This window comes from Mustela putorius, unplaced genomic scaffold (assembly GCF_011764305.1).
Source record: "Mustela putorius furo isolate JIRA1106 unplaced genomic scaffold, ASM1176430v1.1 tig00003859_pilon_pilon_pilon, whole genome shotgun sequence".
Taxonomy (NCBI): Eukaryota; Metazoa; Chordata; class Mammalia; order Carnivora; family Mustelidae; genus Mustela; species Mustela putorius.
In genome coordinates this window covers 3,009,702-3,033,148 of record NW_025422011.1, presented here as the reverse complement: position 1 = coordinate 3,033,148, position 23,447 = coordinate 3,009,702, and the positions used below count along the sequence as shown (strand labels likewise).

The 23,447-nt window shown below is 44.6% G+C and overlaps 1 protein-coding gene across 1 annotated transcript in view; it reads left to right on the top strand.

The window, feature by feature from the left end:
• Positions 1-23,447, top strand: part of EXT2 (exostosin glycosyltransferase 2) — a 141,160-nt gene that overhangs the window by 103,919 nt on the left and 13,794 nt on the right. The gene's annotated exons all lie outside the window — the stretch shown is intronic.

The window sequence follows — 23,447 nt, the reverse complement described above, 5'->3', positions numbered from 1 at the left end:
ATTTTCTCTCACGGTTCATTCTGTGCGGCTGATGGATTAGGCTGGGTTCAGGGGTTAAGTATGGAGACCAGTAAAGGTCTCCCCAGGGGAAAGTGCCAGAGCCGAGGCCTGGTGAAAAGCGGTTGCAATTGATGAGCTCCATGTCAGGGAGGATGCGGGGAGACGCATGGTGGCGCGGGCAGAGGCCTGCGGCTGGGGGCTAGGGGGAGGGGTGGGGGTTGGCCAGTGACATCGGACCCGAGCAAGACAGAGAGCTGGCCTCAGTTAGCCACAGCCGGCACAGGGAAAGTGGTGAGATCTGTCCCCTGCCCTCGTCCTGCCTGTGAGAGGGAGGCAGCGGTCTTTTCTCGCTGACTCAGAGTTTGCTGAATTTAAGGTTCTAAAAAGTCATGAAGTTGAATTAGATGAAGCCATTTGTACTCAGACTTTACTAAATGAATATGGATTGTGTATTCCTATATTTATTGCAGAAATTTATTTTCTGGGGCGCCTGGGTGGCTTTGTTGGTTGAGCGTCCAGCTCTTGGTTTCTGCTCAGGTCATGATCTCAGGGTCGTGGGATCGAGCCTTGCGCCTCGCGTTGGGCTCTGTGCTCAGCTGGGTGCCTGCTGGAAAAGTCTTCCCTGTCCCTTTGCTCCTCCCCCTGTGCACTCTCTTTCTGTCTCTCAAATAAACAAAGCTCAGAAAAAAAGGAGAAATTTATTTTTTAACCCTTAAGTTAAAAATGGTGCTTTTTTATGCAGCTCCATTTGAGTGTAAAAGAAATTGTTGTAGAAGAGCCAGACGTGCAACACACTTGGTTGCTATAGTTACTGGCCAGTGAGAGGTGTGAGTGGCTAATAAAATATGTATCATCTTTCTGGGTTTATTCTCGTTCACAGAGATGTCTTTTACATAATCACATGTAGGGCATTAGATGACTTTTAGTACTCTTATTCCCATTTTTTAAAAAAGCAAATTACTCACTTGTTTCTCTAGCCAGCTCTTGGCAGAAAGACCACTGCTTCTGCCAGTGTTTTCTCTCTTTCTTGCATATAGTGGCTTCAGACCATACTTACATGTTTATTTTTGTGGCAAAAGGGAAGTGGAAAAAGGGAACATTGGGAACGATCTAGCCAAGACAGACAGAGTGCTCCCTCTTCAGTGTTTTCAGTTGGGCTAAATGAAATCTAGTGAAAGAAAGGTAGCCTAATGAATGTATTCCTTTTGACCTTGAAATGAGATCATGAGATCTCACGTGTATTAAAACCTGGGATTTCTGTCAGTCTTGGGTTTGTCTCAGGCCTCTTCCCCTCTTTCCTCTGTTGCTCTGTGTTTGATTCCACATCACCTCAAAGGAAATAACCGTATATCAGAGAAGTGGCAGGCAGGAAAAGCCTTGTCCCCATTAATCGGAATCTTCCCAAGATGCCGTAGAAGGAAAATCTTTCATAACTGCCCTCCATATTCCAGTGAATATTCTGGACGTTTACAGACATGACTTACGATCTTCTCCCAAACCTGCAACGTGATTATTGTTTCTCATTCTTCACTAAGATGAAACAAGGTTAGGTGCAGTCACACAGCTAATGAGTGGGAGAGTTGGAATGGAGATCCCATTGTGTCTGCACCGTACCGTCAGCCCGGAGGGTTTTACCCTGTCAGAGACCACAGGTTCATAAAACTCTCAGGAAGAGCCACGAGCATATCAGTCATCTCTCATGGAATTATCTTGATGTTAAGGTTTCTCAGGCATCCCTGCTGTTGGTACTTTAGGGTAATTCTGTAGAAGTTATTTCTTGCATAGTCATTAATAAAATGGGCAGAGTTGGAAAGGCTCTGGGCCCAAATTTCTGCCGTTTCACTGACCAGTTAATGGCCAAGGACAGGTTATTTCATCTTTCTGGACGGTAGTGTACTTGAACATGAAACGGCAGTAATGGTCCTGACTGCATTAGGTCATCACGCACGTTAGAACGTTACACAGTGCCTCCCGCAGAGAAGGAAAACTCAGGAGCTGCCTCTCCTGCGCGGTGGGCAGTGTGCTCTGCACTTTACACGACGCCCCGTCAGCGGCTGCTACGGTGGCGCCTGCTAGGCTCGGTCTTGTTATTCCCCTCATGAGTCTACCCTGGTTCATGGTAGAAGGTGGTTTGTTGTTTCCGTTCTTCACAGGGGATATTTCTGTTCTAGAGAGGGTACCCACTTTTGTGTTGAGTCAGAAGACAGAAGGTAATGGTGTTCCCAAATCCTGTTTTTTATGCCAAAGCCTGGGATTATTTCATGTGGGGATTGGGAGCAAGCTTGACTGATTAGGTGAATAAATAAATCTGTTAACAAAAATGTATGTCCTCAGGGAGTTGTGTTGGAACCCAGAGCCACTTTCCTGTGTTTAGCAAGTGTGTTGGGATTATATCTATCTAGTGAATTGCTATTCATTCTTCAGCGTTCTCCTCGAACGTCATTATCTCAAAGAAGCTTTCAGAGTCACTAGACTAGGTTAGGTTCAGAGCACTCTATAGCTCTTGTGAGCACATAATTAATTATGAAGTATATTGTTTGGTGTCTGTTTTTCTTCTAGAATGGAAGCCTGTAGGGGCAGGAACCATGGCTTATTCATGGCTCTGTCCTCTGTGCCCAACCCCATTCATTCCTTTTAGCAGTTACTCAGTAATATTTGATCAATAAACAAATCTCTATTACCAGCATGCATGTGAAAGACATGAAACAAGTTATTCTGGCCTTTCTGCCTGTCTGCTTTCCTGTGGTCTATAATCTGGATCCAACCATTTTAGAAAACAGGTTTAGAGTTTAAAAATGTTAAGCATACATCTACCATGTGACACTACCATTCTTCTCGTAGAGATTTACCCTGGAGAAGTAAGAGCATATGGATACACATATACTTGTACACAATATTTGTAGCAGTTTTTATTTGTGGTAGCTGGAAAAGGGAGGAAAAACACTCAGTATCTATCAGATTTAAATGAATAATCCTGGTTTGTCTATACAATAGAGGGGCACCTGGGTGGCTCACTGGGTTAAGCCTCTACCTTTGGCTCAGGTCATCTCAGGGTCCTGGGATCGAGCCCCGCATTGGGCTGTCTCCTCAGCAGGGAGCCTGCTTCCCCCCACCCGCCTGCCTCTCTGCCTACTTGTGATCTCTTTGTCAAATAAATAAATAAATAAATAAATCTATACAATAGAATACTACTCAGTAATAAATAATGAATGAGGTGTAGAGACGTACAAAAACATGTATGTATTTAAAAATAATTATGCTGAGTGATTGAAGCAAGATGAAAACATATTTTATGATTCTATTTACATAAAATCCTAGAAAATGCAAACTAATGTTTAGTGATTGAAAGATCAGTGGTTGCCTGGCATAGGAGTGGGGAGGGTAAAGCTGTGAAGGGCAAGAGGGAAGAATAACAAAGGGACAAAAAAAAAAAAAAAACCTTGTAGGGGAAATGGATATGTTCATTTTCTTAACCGGAATGATGATTTTACTGATATATACAGATGTCAAAACATATAAAAGTATGCATTGTAGATAGATTCAGTTTATTGTATGTCAGCTACATTTCCAAAAAGCTATAAAAAATTATCTTCATGCAAAAGCATATAAAAAATGAAATGCTTGAAAAATGGAATGAAATGGGTGCCATATATGTTCAATGAAAACCACAAAATGTTGCAGAGAGAAATTGGAGAGCAACTGCATAATGGAAAGATGTAGCATATGAATCCATCCAGAGACTTAACTGTGAGGAAGGTGTGAGTGCTCCCCATATTCTTCTGCAGATTGGGAGCGGTCCCACTCAAAATCCCAGAAGGCTTTTTTTTTTTTTTTTTCAATTGAATTGAAATTGACGAGCTTGTTCTAAAATTGAAACCTGAAAAATAGCCAAAGCAATTTTGGGAAAGCAGAGCAAAGTTTCAGGACTCCCTTATTTTAAGAATTACTGTAAAGCTACAGTAATCAAGACACTGTGGTATTGTTGTCAACTTAGACATACACATCAATGAGACAGAATAAAGAGTCCAGAAATAGAACACACATGTATGGTCAACTGATTTTCAACAAAGGACCTAAGTCTGTTCAATAGAGATGGGACAGTCTTTTTCACTAAGTGATGCTGGAACAATGTGATAGCCTTATGTCAAAGAAAAAAAAAAATCATGCCCCTCACCTCACAACTGTATATAAAAGTTTAACTGGTCCTAAGAATGGAAATTTTAAAACTTCTTGAAGAAAACAGAGGAGAAAACCGTAATGTGTCTAGGCTAAGCAATGATACTGAAAGAGGAAACAAGTAGATGACTTATAAAAGAATAGATAAGTTGGACTTCAAAATTAACAATATTTGCAGAGACACTTTTTTGGGAAAAATATTTTTGGAACATATATGTGATAAAGAACTTTTAGCTGGGCTGCCTCCCTGGGTCAGTTGCTTGAGTGTCTAGCTCTTAGTTCCAGCTCAGGTCATGATCTCAGGGTCCTGGGATTGAGCCCCATGTTGGGCTTCTTGCTCAGTGGGAAATCTGCTTGAGATTCTCTCCCTTTGCCCCTTCCCTCGCTCTCTCTATCTCTCTCAAATAAATAAATCTTTAAAAAAAAAAATCTTGTATCCAAAATATGTAAAGAACTCTCCCAACTCAGTAAGAAGAAAACAAAGAAGTTAATTAAAAAAAAAAATGGGCAAAAGATTTGAGCAGTTTCACAGAAGAAGATATGTAGAGATAAAGTGACATATGAAAAAATTCTCCACATCATGATCATTAGGGCAATTCTAAAATAAGAGCACAAAAAGTTACCAAGACATACCCCCTAGAATGACTAAATAAAATTTAAAAAACTGACAGTACCACATGTTGATAAGGCTGTGGGCCCACTAGAATTCTTGTATGTTATTGGTAAAAATGTGAAATGATACAACTGATTTGGAAAACAATTCAGTTTCTCATGAAGCTAGACATCTACTTTACATATGATGCAGCTTCCGAAAGCAGTTAAAAATGTACAACTGTACACAGAAACTTGTACTCATTATTCATAGCCTTATTCATAAGATCCAGAACTGTATATGTCAGCTGGTAAATGGAAGAATAAAGTGTGGAATATGTATGCAATGGAATACTACTCAGCAAGAAAGAGAAATGAACTACTGATATCTGGAGCAACATGGAAAAATCCAAAATCATTATGCCAAGTGAATGAAGGCAGATGCAAAAGAGTACTTCTTGTGTGTGTCCATGTATATGAAATTCTAGAGTAGGAGGAACTATATTGCCAGGAGTAGGGTGTGGGATTGACAACAGAAGAATAGAAAGGAACTTCTCAGACAGTGGAAATGTTCTAGCCTCTGATTGTGATGGTATTTTTATGACTCTGTACAGTTGTCAAAACATACTTAAAATTGGTGATTTTATTGTAAGTGAATTTCAAAGCTGAAAAAATTGTGGGATGCAACTAAAGTTATTAGAGGAAACTTATAGCATTAAATGCTTGTATTAGGAAAGAAGAAAGGTCTAAAAGCAATTACCTAAAAAGTTTGTTCTCCTCTAAGGACTTAGAAAAAGAAGAATAAATTATACCCAAAGCAAGTAAAAGGAAAGAACAAAGATAAGTGCTAAGAAAGTCAGTGAAGTAGAAAACAGAAAGTTAACAGATCCAAAAATTGACCTTTGGGAAATATTAACAAAATTGATAAAACCCCTAGCCAGAACCCTCAAAAAAAGAGAACATAAATTATCATTGTTGTGAATAAAAAGGAATTAAAGAAGGATTGCTATTATAGATCCTACAGACATTAAAAGAATAATGAGAATATTATTAAAATTTACATGAGAGTAAGAATTCTTTTGAAGATTATAACTTAGCATAAAATTGAATAGAATTATATAATTTTCTATTAAAAAAACTGAGGTTATCAAAATCTTCCTATAAAGAAAACTCCAGGCCCAGGTGGTTTTACTGGTGATTTCTTGGGAATAAAGTCATAGTTTTAGGTTGGAAAGAAAATTAGAGATACTCTATCTTGCTCACTTTTAGTTACAGGTGAGGCCTATCCATAAGCCACGTGAAGCCCAAAAGTGATGTGCCCAGTGCCATCCAGTTAGCAGGTGGCACATACGGCTTAAATTCATTTTAGTGGTATTTTCACTGTACCACGTCACTTATAAAAATGTCATTATATACCTGAGCTTACAGAGAAAACCAATTATATGGAATTATAATAATCATTATTTATTCTTATTATTAGCTGTGTACCACTCAAACCCAATTGTTGAAATCTGTCTGTGGTGAAGATAAAAACACCTGAACATTTTCTTATTATTCTCATATTCACAAACAAGAATCCATATCAGGAAAATAGAGTCCGTAAAAGTTGTTCCAATAGAATGGACTTAATATATGAAATTTTCTAATACAAGGTATCAGAGAGCTTGAGAGAGCAAAAGGGAACCCTGAAAGTGTCACGAGATGATGACTGCAGGACTCAAGGAATAAAGGAAAGGAGGGAAGTGGCTGGGGTCATTGGAACCTACAGGCTTAGAAGAGAGTCCTTCCTCTTTCCCAGCGGTGGGCCTTAGACCTTCGTGGGGGACCACTGGTTGGTTTCTGCTAGTAGTTCCGAGGGTCCAGATGAGACTGGTTCTGGCATGCTGGAAGAACCTAGAACCACCTCCTGTTGGGGTGAAATGCCACACTGCTGGGAAAAGCAGGCAAGCTGGGAAGTAATTCCCTTCTTCATTTCTCCAGTTCTCCAGTCTTTCCCTGGTGTCCCCCTACTGACAGAACCTGGCAAAAGTGAGATATTTTTTGCAGTCTCAGCCCCAGGATCACAAAACAGAATTTAGGAGGAGTTGGGGCTTCAACAGACAACAGCTTACTAACTAGCACAGCCTACCCACCTTTACTTACTCAGTGTCCATGCACACCCTTGTACACATGTTTGAACTTCCTTAGAGCAATAATAACAACCTTATTCTTTCACTAAGAATATGACCTGTCCTTCACACATAGAAAGACCTCTCATTCTTTGCTCAGAAATGGGAGACACAAAGTCCCAATGTTCATATCAAATTTCTAGGTAATTACTAAGTCCTTCTTTAGTCACAAGTCTACTTAAGTGTTCTATAACTTAGTGAATGAATGATAGACTTCCAATCCTAGATGAGATTGCATAAGCACATTTTACCCTATTCCTGGAGAAAGAAGTCAGGCTGGCAAGGGCCCTCAGGACCTGAGGGATGCCCCAGCAATGAGTTTCCTTGGTTCCTTCCCTTCTTCTCATTTCTCCCTGTCTCTCTCCTTACCATCCTACTGTATAACCCCAGCCTCAGTGCAAGGAAGGCCATAACATATAGATAAAAACGTAACAGATAGAAACAAACAGAAAACAACAACAACAAGAAAAACCCACTTTCTCTTGCCAGAGGACTGGGAAGAGGGCAGCCCTGTGATGCAGCCCTTTTTACTGTATCCACTCGGCTCCATGCAGTTGCCATGAAAAAACCATTCATAGCCCTGCCAAGTAGGTGCTGTGTCTGTGGAGGTTGTCGTGCAGAGCCCTGCTGGCCATCCTCCCCCTGCATGAACAGGTGCAGAGACTATGGAGCAGGTGTTCTGTCCACCATCCCCAGCCTGCAGCAAGTCAGCCTCATCCTTCCCAGAGTGAGAGTGAGCTGAGAATGGGATTATTTAAATGCATGTTGAAGTCCTGGGGGGGCACTCTAGCCTCTCCTTGCAAAGCAGCCCATGGATGGAACTAAGTAGAATCAACACAGCAAAAGTTGTGAGAAATAAGAAAATAGTGGTGTAGAATACCAACCAGGTTTCAAAAATTAGCCTCCGGATACCACACAAGGTGGGTAGACCAGAAGAGCACTACCAAGTCTTTGAAAACTGAATTGTTATTCAGTCTACAGCCCACAAAGGTGGGTGAGGACATATATTTTTGAACCTAAACTCCCTGCTCAAATAGGGAAATTTAAAAGGAACGGAGTCTCATATTATTCAAATGTAATAATCAAAATGTTCAAGATACAATCCAAAATTACTTGTCATACCAAAAATCTGGAAAATTGCAGTTTTGTGAGGAAAAAAACACAGATGCCAACACCAAGATGACACAGATGCTGGAATTATTTGACAAGGGTTTTAAAACCACGATCCTAAAAGATCCTCTGATAGGCAATTAATGAGCACCGTTGAAACAAATGGAAAATAGAAAGTCCCAGCAAAGAAACATATACAAAGGACAACCAGCTGGAAATTACAGAACTGAAAATTATAGAAAATGAAATTTAAAATTTACTGATGGGCTCAGTGGGTGAATGGAGATAATGGGAAAGAATTAATGAACTTGAGGATGAATCAATAGAAATTATCCAATCCAAACAACAGAGAGAAAGTAGATTGAAAAAAAAAAATGAACAGAGTCTCAAGAATCTGTGGGACAATCACAAAAGATACATTTGTGTCATCAGAGTCTCAGAAGGAGAAGTGAAAGAAAGTGGTGCTGAAAAAATACTTGAAGAAATAATGCCTGAAAACTTCCAGAATTTGGCAAAGGACATTGCATTCACAGATTCAAGAAAATAAATAAACCATAGACATCCGAGAAGTAAATTGTATAAATTTATGTACATTGTGTAAACTGAAGAAGTTGTGACAGGAATGCATATATCAAGAGACTAATAAATTGAAACACACACACAGCATGTAGCACATGGCAGGCACACAGGGCAAGGAAAAGATGCTTGAGTTTGCTTGAGTCAGAAGAGACTGCTGTAGTCTCTGCGCCTGTCCCCTGGGGTGAGACCAGAGTTGATGTAATTTCTAACTTTACTCTTGCCCGTTGATTCTGTGTTCCCTTTGCTCTCCGCCAGCACTCCAGCACGTTCCTCACAGACCCAGTCAGTGTCTTTGATGGCTCTGGCACTATTCAGACTTCCTTTTTCTTCTCGTGTTCATTTTGAGATCTTGGGTTTTTCAGGGAATCTCTTCATTTCATTTGAGCTATAAAACGTATTGCTATAAAGTCAGTCAGGATATTATCTTACTGTTGTTTCAGGTCTAGAGGATCTGGAATGATGGTCTCTTTTTCACTCCTGGTATTGGTCATATTGTTTTCACTCAGTGTCTTGGTCAGTGCTGTTAGAGGTATAGCAGTGCCATAATCTTTGTAGAGAGTCAGCCTATGATCTTGTTGATTCTTCATTATTGTCAGTTTGCTTGGTCCTTCATTAACTTTCCCTGATTAGTTTCTTCCTCTACGTTCATGAGTTTGAGTTGTCATTATTTTCCTAGTCTTTCAACTTGATGATTTAGATCATTGATCTCAATATTTATTTTTCCAGTGTATGCATTTAAAGCTGTAAATTTCTTAGTAATTACTGCTTTTGGTATATTCCCAAGTCTTGATTTGTCATATTTTTATTATCCTTAAGTTTAAAATATTTTCTAATTTCCACTGTAATATCTTCTTTGACCCATAGTTATATAAAAGTATATTGCTTACTTTTGCCAGTTTTTAAAGTTATCGTTTTTTTTTTCCAATTAATTTCTGATTTGATTCTACCCTGATAATCCATATGGCTTCATTGTTTTGAAATTTACTGCCTCTACAATCCAGTGAAAAGGTCCGTTTTGGTAAATGTTCTGTGTGCACCTAAAAAGAGTTTACATTCTGCAGTTACAGATTTAATGATCTCGAGAGGTCATCTAGATACGATTAGTTATCTTGGCACTTTTAATTTAATTTTTAAAAATTTTAAAGGTTATATTTTAATTCCAGTTAGCTAACACACAGTGAAATATTATTTTCAGATGTATAGTATAGTCAGTCGTTCCACACTTCCATAAAATACCGAGCACTCCTTAATATCCCCATCACCTATCTCCCCCCCACTCCCAGCCCCAGCCACCTCCTCTCTGGTCACCACCAGTTTGTTCTCTGTAGTTGAACTTTTAATTTGAATGTAATCAACATGTCCCCCAGCTTGTTCTTCTCCAAAATAGGCATGTCCATTTCTTGTTATTTCTGCCTTCCCCCCGGCCTTTGTCATTTCTGTGGTAAATTCATTATCTTCATTTAAATTTTAAACAGTAGCTTAAATATTTAATATGTGAGAACCAAAGAGAAACGATGCAACAGACCTTTCTCACTGTGGCTCCAAATAATTTTTTGAAGGAATCTGGAGAGACAGAAGTATCCCTCCTTCTGGGAATTTTTCAGAAAGAGGGAGCCAGCAGTCTTCCCAGTATCTAGAGCGGTTTTACTAGTGCTGCCAGGAGACGAAAGAATTGAGCAGATGACTTCCCGAAATCCCTTCGGCGGTAATGAATCTGAGGGGTAACGGTACGCGGTCGTTCCACGTGAAGAAGTGGCAAACTTCTGTGCCCATGACGTGGCAGCCTCCTTCACTTCCCCATGAAACACGGTAGGATCGCATCGTCAGGCTGCAGAGAGGCCATGGGCGGCAGCACGTCAGGATTCGAAGGGGGAGCACAGCCGTTCCTTTAATGGAGGACCACCAGAGCAGAGAGGATGGTGAGCCCAGGCCTATTCGGGTCGTGGTTCAGCTGTTGAGTCTTCAGAGGCCTAACATGTACTCGGGTGCAGAGCCCCAGCGTGGTTGTCCCAGACGTGAGGGCGTGGTAGGGCAGCGCTCTCGTTAGAGCGGTGGAAGCTTCGGCGTCCAGAGACCATTTGAAAGTGATGGGCTCCAGGGCCTGCTTAAGGAACATAGAGTAGAGACCCAGAGGAGCTCGCAGACTGCACGCTTCCCTCCTGTGCGCCTCGTGTATGAGGTAAGAGAGAGTGGACTCGAGAACCCCTTTCCAGAAGGTGGTTTACTAGAGCTCAACTAGGTGACCTTAGTCATGTCTCCTGAGGCCTGTAGACAGGCTGAGAGGACCGGGATCGCTGTGGGCCTGGTGACCGTTCACGGTGTGGAAAAGAAACGTGGTATCAGAATGTGAAGGGACCTCCGAGATCATCCTGTCACTTGATGCTTTATTGCTTAGGAAACCGCAGTGCAGGGGGCACAGTTACTTCTTTAAGGTGGGAAATGGACATTGTCTGTCCCCCAGAAGGGACACAGCAGCAAGTGCCCGGGGATGAAAGGCCAGGCCACAGAGGAGAGACCTTCTGCCTTCCAGTGGCTGTGTTTGAGCCCACAGACATTTAGATTCGAGACCTAATCCTGGGCATCATTATTTATTTAATTGGGAGAAAACACAGGGGTCATTTGCTTGTTTATGTGGGTCATATTCCCTGTTGGAAGGCAGAGGGTTTAGGAAATGTTACGTTCCCTCTCCAGCCCTGAAATCAGGAGCTGAAGAATGCTCTTCTCTGGCCCTGCGTGTTTCTGACTTGTTTGACAAGCTCTAGTGAGCTACCAGATGTGGAAATTCTTTTCAGCCTGGGATAATTTATTTATCTGTTTATGTATTTTACCAGGAAAGTATCTATTGAGTTCTTGATACTCATTTGCAAGGAACTCCTGGGGGAGCAGTAGCCAAGTATAGTGTTACTTGAGTGTTTGATTTTTTTTTTTTTAAGTCTGTCTGCTTTTACTTCAAAACTAAAGAGCTGGGAAATAAAATGCAACTTGTTCCTCCTCCCCTCCCCCGCCTTAAAGAGGGTTTAAAACATGTGGCAGAAAATGAGCCAGGCGGACTTGGCTGAGTGTATGAACCCGTGAATTTATTTTTCCTTTCATACTTTGATCCTCATTTCCAACCATAAAAATTATTAGTAGCACTTAAGTGTTGAACATTTTTCACCTGAGAGATGTGGAACGCTCTTGGCTAATAGTACCGGTTATAAAATCAGAGCTTCACGTGGGGATGGGAATTGGCTTAGAGCGACTGTGTGTTTTTAGGCGCACAAAAGGCTGATGCTTTCCTTTTACTGCCTGGGTTTCCTATAGGTGGCAGACGCCAGCTGAACCTCTTGGATACTAATGAATTATGAGAATTTTTATTATTTGGTTCACAACTTCACTAGGTTAGGGCAAGTATATACTTTTCAATGAATCATGGCAAGCAAAATTGCATAGAATATCCCACTTTTTTCCCTGGAAAATATAAAACCATTTCGAAGTGCGTTCTCCCGATAGAGGAAGAACCAAGAGGGAAAGTATGAACAGAAGAATGAGCTTGGTGTGTGTGGTCACACGGGGCAGTGAGAAGCAGACGGAGGACGGCAGAAGTTGTGTTTGGGTTAACAGTGGAAGCTAGGTTGGTCAGGCAATATAGGACCAGCGGAAAAGCTTATAGCAGTAAAAAGATACAGGTTTGTAGAAAGGTGTGTGTATGTAGAAAGTGAATTTGAAACAACAGACGCTGAAGACGGGGAAAGCCAGGTAGGATAGAGGTGGAAAGTCAATAGACTTCATATTCAGATGGACTCAAGAACCAAAGATAAGGAAAAGACCAGCTTACCCATAGCTCACATTTACTTTGTGATGAGGGAGCTTGGCTAATTGGAGAATTCCAGAGTTAGTAGAATTTAGAGATACCTATATGCTCATCCAGGGAGAGCAGAGAGATGATAATATCTGTGATTCAAGTCTAGTATCCCACTTTTTCTCTCCTTGCTAGACGAGCCAAGAGGTGAAAACAGCCTATCATAGTCTAGACTTCCCAATCACCTCTTCTAAAAGCCAGCAGATAACTGAAAACAAAACAAAACAAACAAACAAAAGGCACGCTCTGTCCTGTTCATGTCTCTCCCAGCCTTCTGCCAGTGAAAGTGCCACAGAGGCTGGGTCCGGGGAGCAAACACGTAGAACAAGTGTTGGACTGGGTCTAAAGATGGATTCTCGCAGGCCTCTTGGCTCTGATCTTTCTGATAGGAAAAGACTTGCTTTCCTCCCTAGATGTAAGCCAGGTGCTACAACTAAAGATCTGCTCAGGGTTGTTGGGAATCCAGAAGCAATGTTCAGAGAAGTTTTTCTTGATGGTACATGGAACTCTGTCTCATCCTGCCATGGGCTCTCGGGCAGGCTTACCCTTTGGGTTCATCCCCAAGGCACAAAGCAACTCAGTTCTTCCATAGCCAGGACTAATAAAAAGCGAGCATCCCTAAATGAGGGCTCAACATGCAAGGGCCATCTCTGGAGTGGGTGGATAATCTAATTAATGGAAGTGTCTCAACCTCCAGAAAGAACCAGTACCAGAGATTTCCATTCTTTGACCTCTTGGCTGACTCAGATCCTTGAGCCTTCGCAGAGTCTGATCTAGTGAGTGACTGAGAGATTCTAGCCTTTCTCTCTCTTCTCTGAATGATGGGCTGTCCACATGGCCCCCTTCGCTAGGATTCACAGTAAGCCGAGCCCATTTTTGGCATGTACAAAGTCAAACCTTGCCAGAGCTCTTCTGGGTCAGCATTTGTGCTGGGTCTGACACTAAAGCTTTCCAGTGTATCTAGATCCATTTTGCCAAAGCTGAGCTTTTTAGATTTATATGTTTCTTAGGACTTGTGTTGTGCCCTCCTCATTAAGTATCTGGAGAAGCAGATGGCTGTAAGCTTTTTGAACCTTGGGTATTATATCTGAATAAGAGTGATGGTACCTTTCCAGAGCCTGTCCGCAATATCCATACACTATTGAATATTGAAAAAGATGTCTTTCTGTCTTTCCTTCCATTTTTTAGTTTTCTTATGTACCCACAGAATGAGCATTATAGAAACTGTTGTCTTCAGAACAGTTGTGGGCCAGGTTTGGAATGAGTGGACACTCATTCCAGTGAGTGTCCCTGCCCAGAAGGTATAGTCAGAGCCTCCCTCTAGGAGATACGGGGAGGACTGTGGGCAGAGGTGAGCAGCTCGCTCTCTCTCTCTCGTTCTCTCCCTGGGGTGTTCCTCGTTGCCGCGGGCTCCCTGTGTTCAGCGTGGAGGAAAACCGAGGCATCCGTTAGATCTGTCCTATCTCCAGCTTGCACTCATTTGCACCCGGGGCCCCCGGGAGCCAGGGAGACTGCGCCTCGGGCAGCCCCTGCAGCAGGAGCTGAAAGAGGACCCGCCAGCGCGGCCAGGAGCCCACAGAGGTGCTGAGAGGAGCCACGCTGAAGTTTGACCTCTCAGAGCCTTTCGAAAGCACCCAGTCCCCGCTGGAGAATAAGTCAAACAAATATTAAGGGAAGGAAATCGAATATGTATGCTGAACATTGAAGCAACATCTGAGCGTTTAAAAAAAGTGCCCAGCTGGGAATTACAATAGAGTGACACTTTTTTCTTCCCCACTGAGCCAATTACAATTACAAGTTCAGAATTTATTTACCTAGCCCTTAATGAAACGGCGGATGCTCCCTGTCCCAAAGAGGAGGGCGTGGGTGTGGGCTTCCTGCCAGTGCATCTTACCATCGCTGGGTGGCTCCTCTGGGCAGACTTGCATCCCGGGCAAGGCAGGTGAGTGGGATTCAGTGTGTTTTCCACAAGCACTTACTTGTGCTGGACATTGCTGGTGCTCCCCTGCCCTTTCTCCTCCTGGCCCTGCGTGCTCCCCACTGTGCCCCACATCTCTCCTGTCTGCAGCCGGGTCAGGCCCACCTGGCTTTGTAGCTCCGCGCTTCAAGAACTAATGCTTATAATGTGGGATAGTTATTTTAAAGAGGTGTTGGTACACTTGATGGTTTAAATAATGCGTACTTTCCCCACCCCCTGTTCCAAGGGAAATAGCTGCAAAGATATTCTAACCTGAAAGAATCCATATGTTTGAGGGTTCTTGTTCCAAAAGCTGCCTGTTGTCTCTTTGGGATTGATGACAGGCTTTGGCTGCTGCAGTTCAGAGCCTCAGGATCGGCTTACGATTTGGGGATATGGGGACTTTGTCTTGCGTGGGCTGCTTGTCTGCCTTGATTTCAATAGAGTTGCTTCAAGGAGGTGTATGGGTAGGACTTGGCCTGGGGCCAGGGCAAGTGAAAGCCCCAGCGGCAACTCTCGGGGACAGTGTCTGTAGCTTTCCAGAGAACATTCTAGGTTGTTCCCCAGTGTGAAGCTGCATCCTTCATTGCCAGTTGTAAAATGGCTTGCAGGAGCACGGATATGAGGCGGTGGTGGTTGATGGCTACAAAGTTAAAAAGCAGTTGCCCGTTTTAGAAGACTAAGAAGAAAGTGTGAAGGAACAGAGTGGTCCGCTGACTCTGGAACAGTCGTGACTGGGAACAATGAGTCTTTGGAAAGCAAGGTGGACCAGGCTGAATGATGTTTACAGCTCCCCTCTTATGTCATATCTGCTGCTTGGTGCTCGAAAATTGGTGCCTGGGGTTCACGTTAATCTTGATTGCAGTTTGTTTGCTACTGTCTGTTGACTGGTTTAGATCAGGAATGGGCAACCTTAATTTCTAGCTTCCCGACCAGCCTTTGAGTTGGATTGAAGAGCTGAGGGTTGCGGCAGAGGTCCTGCTCTCATGTTGACACTCTGGTCATTTTGGACAGCTGGGTCACTAATTACACCCACGGCCTAAATCTCTGGGGCTGGTGGAAAAGCTCCCCTGACTTAGAGCAGAGCATTCAGGCAGGATTGTGTCCGCCCTGCGGACTCCTATGTGCCTAGTGCTGGACACAGAGTGGACGCTCGGAAAGTATTTAATGAATGAGTGAACTTAATGTGTTCAGACATTGAATTTTCTTACATACAGTTTCTGGAGTAGAATTGGAAGGAGTTGTTCAAAGTTCAGTGATTCCATATTCTGTATTCAGTGGGGGGATCCAAGCAGGGGCCATCTACTCGCTGGCCTGCCAAACACATAGCAAAGGGTAATTTTGTACTAATTACTTACCTTGTTGGGGGCAGTGGGAATCTCAACCCTCACTTTGTAATTTAACTTTGTTCTCTTAAAATGAAATCCATAAAGCTTTTTTCTTATTTCCTGCTTTCCCACCCCCAGCCTAGAAGTAATCTTGGTCCTCTTAACTCTTTTTTTGTGCTTTTTCAACTATATCCTCGCTTTCTTTCATCTCTAGCTTTTTATGCATGTGACATTAGCTTTTCTAAATGGGAAGCTCCTTGGTAACAAGATATCTGCTTTGATTTGTATTCACTCTTTGAAGTGTGTAAGGCAGTCCCTAAAAATTATGCTGAATGAGGGATGTCTGGGTGGCTCAGTCAGTTAAGTGTCCAAATCTTGACTTCACTCCCGGGCATGATCTCAGGGTCATGAGATCAGGCCCCACATCAGACTCCACACTTAGTGTGGAGTCTGCTTGAGATTCTCTCTCTCTCTCCCTCTGTTCCTCCTGTCGTGTGTGTGTGTGTGTGTGTGTGTGCACTCTCTCTCTCTCTCTCTCAAAATAAGTAAAATAATTTTAAAAAATTATGCTGAGTGAAAAAACCCAATCTCAAAAGGTCACATACTATGCAAGTCCATTTATATAGCCTTCTTGAAATTATAAAATTACAGAAATGGAGAATACATTAGTGGTTGCCAGTGGATGGAGGGGAGGGTTATAGATCAGCAGCAGGGAGCCTCGTGGTGCCGGGAACACTCTGTATCTTAACTGTGTCAGTGGCAATGTTATGTGATGTCACACTCTAGTTTGCGAGATGTGGTCATTGTGGGAGACTGGCTGAAGAGAACATGAGATCTCGTTTATTTCTTACAACTGCTTTTCAATTTCCAATTATCTCAAATTCTTTCAAGGAAAAAAAACAATGGTGGCTCAGTAGGTATCTGTGAGTCGAGTGCATAAATGAATTAATAAATAGGAATATTCAAATCTCTCCATCCCCAGACTTTATTATTTTAGCTTGCTGTTGGAATGCCTTTCCAAAACTTGTTATTAGGATTGATATTTTTAAGGTGGATGAACAGCTCTGTATTTTTTTTTTTAAATGCCGTTGAGGAATCCTTCCTTTTGATGGTTTGGATTTTATTCTAGTTTTGGCCTTTTATTGTAAGCCACCCCAAGTCATTTTTTGGAAATGTGTGGGATATAAATAAATAATTTGAAAGAGTCCCTCGACGGCTTACTTTCCCCACCAGGACATTGTGGGGTTTAAGCAGACATATCGGGAGGGCATTAGGCTGAATGAACTCATTACAGAATCATTTTGGAGCTACACTGATGTTTCAGCCAGAGTTACGGAGTTATGGTCAATGGCACGTCTTCCCTTTGCACAGTGAGAAGAAAACAGGGTTTTGGCCATTTTGCGGTAGCATCCCTGATTGCAAGTGGTGGAACTCACCCAGGGCAGTGACTCGAAGTAAAGAGAGTTTCTCCCCTTGCTGAACAGAGCTCACGTCTTTGGTCCCCAGTCCTTTAAATGGAGCCTCACCAAAATCAACTGGAAATTCTGAAGGCTCAGTAACGCTTTTGTATAAACACTAAAATCTCTGTTTCCACTCGTGTGGGATTTAAAGAGAGTAGCCATTTGACTTATGATCACTATTCTTCTTCTAACTTCATTGAACCATCCCCTGAGGCCAGACTAAGAAACAGTATCCCCCTCCCCAGGGTTGAGGTTAGGGAAATAAAAATGATTTCATGTTTAGTGCGTCCTAAGGAGTGCGAGATTGGAAAACCCACGACCCAGTCCTGACCCACCCCTTCCTCCTCCCGTCGCCTCAGACTCCCGTCTCTCCTTCCCTTTGTTATTATCTCTTAGGGGATTCATTACCTTGTGAAAAATAGTAGTGGAGTTTAATTTTTCATTCAGGAGCGTTTTGCTTGTGTTTCCTTCTCTGCTGGAGCCTCACAGATTACAGGGCTCCAATGGGCCCATGGACGTCCTGTGTGGGATCCCACTGGACTGTTCCACAACTGACAGGGGCTCCTTCTTTTCATGGCGTGCGCATGTGGCTTTCTTTGCTAAATGGGAGCCACATTCCTGGAGAGGCTTCAGCTTTTAGAAGACAAGTACCAGGAGGGAACAAGGGTTTTGTGGGTCTCCCCACCTCCTCTCCCTACCCCTTTCTACTCTCAGCTTGGGTGGTGTGCACGTGTGACTCTTCCCATGCCTGCACTAGCACCGGTGATGAACACAGACACTGTGATTTCACACACTGTCACCTGATTCTGTCTCCCAAGTGAGGGACTGAGCTTGTGGAGATGAGGTGCTTTGAGACTCAGAGGAGCGGGGAATCCTGTGACTTCGTGGACCAGACTGGGAGTTAGGCCCGACCTTAGGCTTGAACTGACTGTGTGTTATTGGGAGAGCCACTTCCTCTCCTGCTCTGGCTTCTCGCTTGTACTGCGAGGGAGCTGGACCGAATGAGCTTTGTCTTCCAAGCGGTCTTAGCTGCAAATCTCTGAGGTCGTGTGGGTAGGGGTCAGCAGCTCAGACTGGCGAAGTGTGAATCTTCTCCTTCCTGTCCACAGAAGGCACCAGGCTGTGCCATCTGGTGAGCCGGGGCAAATAAGGCAGAGGAGAATGGTTTAGAGCCACTCCTCTGGCAGTGTCTTCCTAATTGTGACGATTTTGACAGCACACATTCCTCCACTAAGCCTGACCAACCCCAGCCTGTTTCTCTTGCCTCCTCACTGCCCTAAGCCTGAAGAAAGAACTTGAAAGGAATGGAGAACTTGTCTCTCAGAACCAAGGCACTGACCTTCAGCCAGACTGGGGCACATGGGATTTCTACCCAAATCCCAGAAGCCTTCCCATGATCCTGGCTTTCCTGCTTGGCTTATTTTAAGCAGACCGCTGCTTTGGGTTGGAAAAGTCTCTCAGGCAGACTGAAGTGATCTAACAGGTAAATCTTAATACTTAACACAGCATGTACATGTATTTGTCAAAACCAATCAGCATTAGGGAACTCGGGGTGACAACTTCAGGGCTCCCTTGCTCTAGATGTCTAGCATTAGCATTTAATTGTGTCCCAGGCGTGGACAGAGGCTCTTTGGCTTTTTGCAAAACACCCCCTTGACCAAAACTGCCAGCCACCAGTGTGATGAAAAACATGAGCTGAAAATGGAGCCAATCAGGCTGAAGCCCTCCATTCCACTTCGTTTCAGGAAATGCCAAATATAAAAGGTGAGCTCAGTTCCCAGAGGCCTGAGAGTGAATCTGATAACAGGCTCCTCCGTGGAAACGAGTGTGGAACTGGAATGCAGCCAGCTAGCCCCTTCCCATCTGGGCAGCAGGCAAGGCAAGCCTGAGGGAAGAAGGGCCACTGATTCAAAGGCGGTTGCAAGTTGGAATTGGGATCCTTGCTCTGCCCCCGCTGGCCCAGGCATGTGACCACAGGGTTTGGGTTGGCTCCTCGAGTTCTGTTCTACTTTGATGGTGAGGGATTGACAGAACCCAGGGGTCGTGTGCAAGAAGAGGCGGGAAACCCCAGCGCAGTTTGATGTGCCTTGAATCTATATTCCCTGTATTTCTCTCACTACTTCTTGGTCTGTCTCTGGGCTCCTGATTCCTGGTACATATGGTAACCCTCTTACCCAGTAGCAATATCCCTGTGGAACCATGCCTTTGAAAGTGTGATGACTATAGCAGCCACTTCAGAGAGTTACTTTTCTCCTAAAGCTGACCTGTGATTTCATAATTGTGTATCCCAGATGGGCACCACCTGTTGCTACACCTTCCCCCTTCGCCCCTCCCTGGTCCATTTCCTGAATCTGACTATGGTTAGCACACACCCTGTGTTTAAAATGCACTCTCCAGGCTGGCTTAGATTGAGTGCATTAGCTAGCCTCTTTGCAGGAACATTTATTGGGTACCCGTATGTGTATGGCATCGTAAGCCAAAGTTAAATAACAGAGGCCGTGTACTCCAGAAACGTGCGACTTGCAACTGATCACAGTCAGTGAGTTTGTTTCTATGGGAATATGTTAGTAAGGAAAAAGATACAAAGATTTCAGCCCTAAAAGGACATTAGAGGGCACATCACCCGACCCCTCTTTTGCAGATGGCGAAACGAAAGCAGGCGACCTGACAGGTGGCTTGCACGACTCCTCGAGGGCAGAGCCGGCTCTGGGGTGTCCGCCTCACCCGGAGCTCATGGCACACGCCCTCGTAGCATGTCATCTGGACTGCGCTGTGGCTTTGAAACAAAGGTGGAAGACCTAGTCTGACCAGCTAGCAAGGGGAAGCCACAAAAGACCTCCGGAAGTTGAAGGGGGGAGAGAGAGAGATCGAGAGAGAAAGAGAGAGCAAGAATAGATAGATTACTCGGCAAAGAGCCCAGTGAGCACGGCTGGAAGTGCCGAGGAGAGCAAATGTCCGTAAGTGGTTAGCACCTAGGTTGTAAACATTGGAGTAGCGGAAAGCGGTCAGAGCGTGCTATTATGTTGCTACAATCTCTACTTGAATAGTCACGTGGAAATAGCCCCGAATGGAAGAGCCATTCAGTTATTGCTGAGCCCCCAACCAGGGCCTTGAGCTGTAATAGAGGTTCTGTCTGCAGAGTCGCGCGTGACTGAAACTGCACGAGGACGGTGTGTGCGGACAACTTGAACAGTGCAGACACACAGTTGAGTAATGGTGCCGTGACCCGGGCATGGCCAGTGGAGCACTGTTACCAGAGCTCCGGGGCTAGAATGTGAAGTTTCAGGTGCCCCGCTCCTCGAATATATAAAGGCATCTGTTAGTAATGACAAAAGGCTGACCCCAGAGCATTTCCCTAAGGTAAAAAGAAAAGAGCTGAACGAGAGGGAGGTGGGCAGTCAGCGGGAGAGGGGGTGGAATTTGAGTTCTCGCTCTTCTGGCTGGGAGGACGCTTTACTGTCTACATAATCGCCTTCGTGCTGCACTGGGGCTCGATTAGAGAGGGCCCATCCTGCTCGGCTCCACTCCGTTTTGATCCCGTAGTCAGCTGCGGAGTTATAGATGAAGTGACAAGGATGCTATCTTGATTGTATCCAGCTGCCTGGAGTAAGTCAAGGGCAGGGAGGCCCCGCGTGAGGAACAGCGCTCACTGACGGCTCCAGAGGAATCTGAAATTCAGAACACCTCGGATGCTTTCAGAACGGCGTAGTTCAGCACTCAGTGACCCAGTGTCACCCAGTTAAGTCTCTGTGGAGAGAAGTCTGATAAGTGGCTTCGGCTAACGGGAAGAAGATTGAAATCCTAACCACATTTGACCCTAACATGGAGCCAGTGTTATTAGGGTGGCTGCAGACGGGAGCTTGAAAAGAAGGACCCTAGGGACAGTGCATGGATTGGAGAGCTGTGTAGACTCAAAGTAGCCAGAGGGTGGAGGAAAAGGCGGCTTCCAGCTTGCAGGGGACTGACCGAACTTGTCCCTCCCTGGCCCACCCAGCCCTTCCCCCACCGCGCCCATCCCCTGTGGGTGGCACCGTGACCTGCGTGCACTTGGAGCCTTTCAGAACCCCTCTAAGCCCACAGAGGGGAACCACTGGTCCCTACCATGGTACTGGTGCCACTCGAGCGGCAGGTGCTTGCTGCTGACAGAAGGAAACTGCCAGCGCCTGTACGGGAGCGCGCCTGGGCTGCGCACCGAACAGAAGCCACGGCTCACGGACTTTGTTGTTGCTCTGGGCTCTATAAAGCCAGAATAGTATCCTATTATTTTAATCTGCTGAAATCCAAGCCCCAGAGTAGGAGCACAGCAGCAGCCTCACACATCTGAGGAAATGTCTGACACGGCTTCATCTGTCTGCAGCTAGTACAATGGTGGCTGCGGCTGATTAACTCTGTTGGGTACAACATGGTGTTAATGAGGCCAAGGCTGTGGGTTTCAGAGGCCTGGTAGGTGCCCTGGGCTCACACAAAGGAAACCCCAGACCACGCTCAAGACCCGGGTCGGATATCCCATGAAAGCATGTGGACGATCACAGGAGGACCGGGGAGGACAGTGGAATGACTCAGCGAATACCGCTTACCCCCTTCTGGAAAAGCAGTTTAAAACATGTGCTTTAGCCCTGGTGAATTATTACTGTGATCTTCACGTGCAAGGGATATCACATTATTATTGATGGTAACTGTTGATCAGGACTGCCGCAGACTTCCTTTCTGAATTAAGGAGAACACTGGCTCTGCCTGCGAGGGAAAGAGAAAGGATCTTCCGTCCCTCCTTTTAGTCTCAGCTGTTTTGCCTGCTGAGGTCGTGCCCATCTGTGCGTTCCGTGAGTGTCAGTGGAACGCTGTCCTGCGCAGGCACTGCTCTTTGTGCTTGGGAAACCACAGCGAATCAGACAGAGCTCTGTCTTCGTGGAGATCCAGTTCTGTGGGAGGAAAATAGGTGCTCGATCAGGAAACAATAAATAACCAGAACAATTCCCAAAAATGAACGTTTGGTGAAGGAAAGCCTGGGGTGAGGGCATGTGATGAGGAATGGCTGGGAGGGAGACAGTGTTTACTTTGGGTAGGAAAGTCTGAAAAGTCCTCTCGAGAGTAGGTGCCATTTAAGCAGAGACTTGACTGATGAACTAGAACTAGCTTTCTGGAGAGCTGGGACGACATTCCAGGCAGAAGAAGGAGATGAGCAGTCACGATTCTAGAGCAGAAGGGCCACAGAAGTGTGGGAGAACGTGGCAAGAGGAGGTGGGGGGGAGCGGCTGGGCCCTTAGAGGATGCTGAGGACTTTGGCTCTTATTCTTCGTCAGCAGGAGCCCATTTTTGTTTCCTTTCAGGGGTAGAATAGTTCTTAAAGATTTTGGGGTGTTCCCCCTGAAAACTTATGTTGAAATCCTCACCCTTAGTAACCTTATTTGGAAATAGGATCTCTTTAGAGGTAACGAGTTAAAATGACGTCGTAAGGGTGGATCCTAATCCACTCAGACTGGTGTCCTCACGAAAAGGAGAAATTTGGCCACAGACCCAGACACATGCACAGAGGGAGGAAGGCCGAATGAAGAGAGAGGTTAGGCGTGATGCATCCGCAAGCCAAGGAATGCCCACGACTGACGGCCAGCCACTGAAGCCTGAGAGCAGCAAGGAAGGCCCTGAGAGGAGTCAGAGGGAGCGTGGCCCTACCCACACCTTCATTTCAGAGTTCTGGATTTCTGCTGTTATAAGCCACCTGGTGTGGTGACTTCATTAGAGTATCCCTAGCAAACTACCAAAGGGGGCGGGGGGCTTGTACACCACCTCTGCCCTGGGGAAAGCCACGGTGCATTGTCCCCGGCTCAGTGACATGTGGGCACTGGGGAAGCCCCCACATGCTGCAGCGTATGACCATACGACATATATGTGAGGGTAAATACGTGCTGAAGATAACATTAATTTAAAATACTTTTGTATATATGTATATATATACACACATAAAATAGGATGCAGCCTGTTGGTTGATTTACCCTCAAACAGATCTTTCTCAGCTTAGCAGAGGCTTACCTGATAAAACTGTTGTGAATTAGGGCGCCTGGGTAGCCCACTCAGTTAAGCATCCAACTCTTGATTCTGGCTCAGGTCATGATCTCAGGGTTGTGAGATAAAGCCCCACGTCCAGCTCTGTGTGGAGTCTGCTTGTCCCTCTTCCTCTGCTCCCCACCCTGCTTGTGTGCTCTCTCTGTCTGTCTCTAAAATAAAGAAAATGTTAAAAAA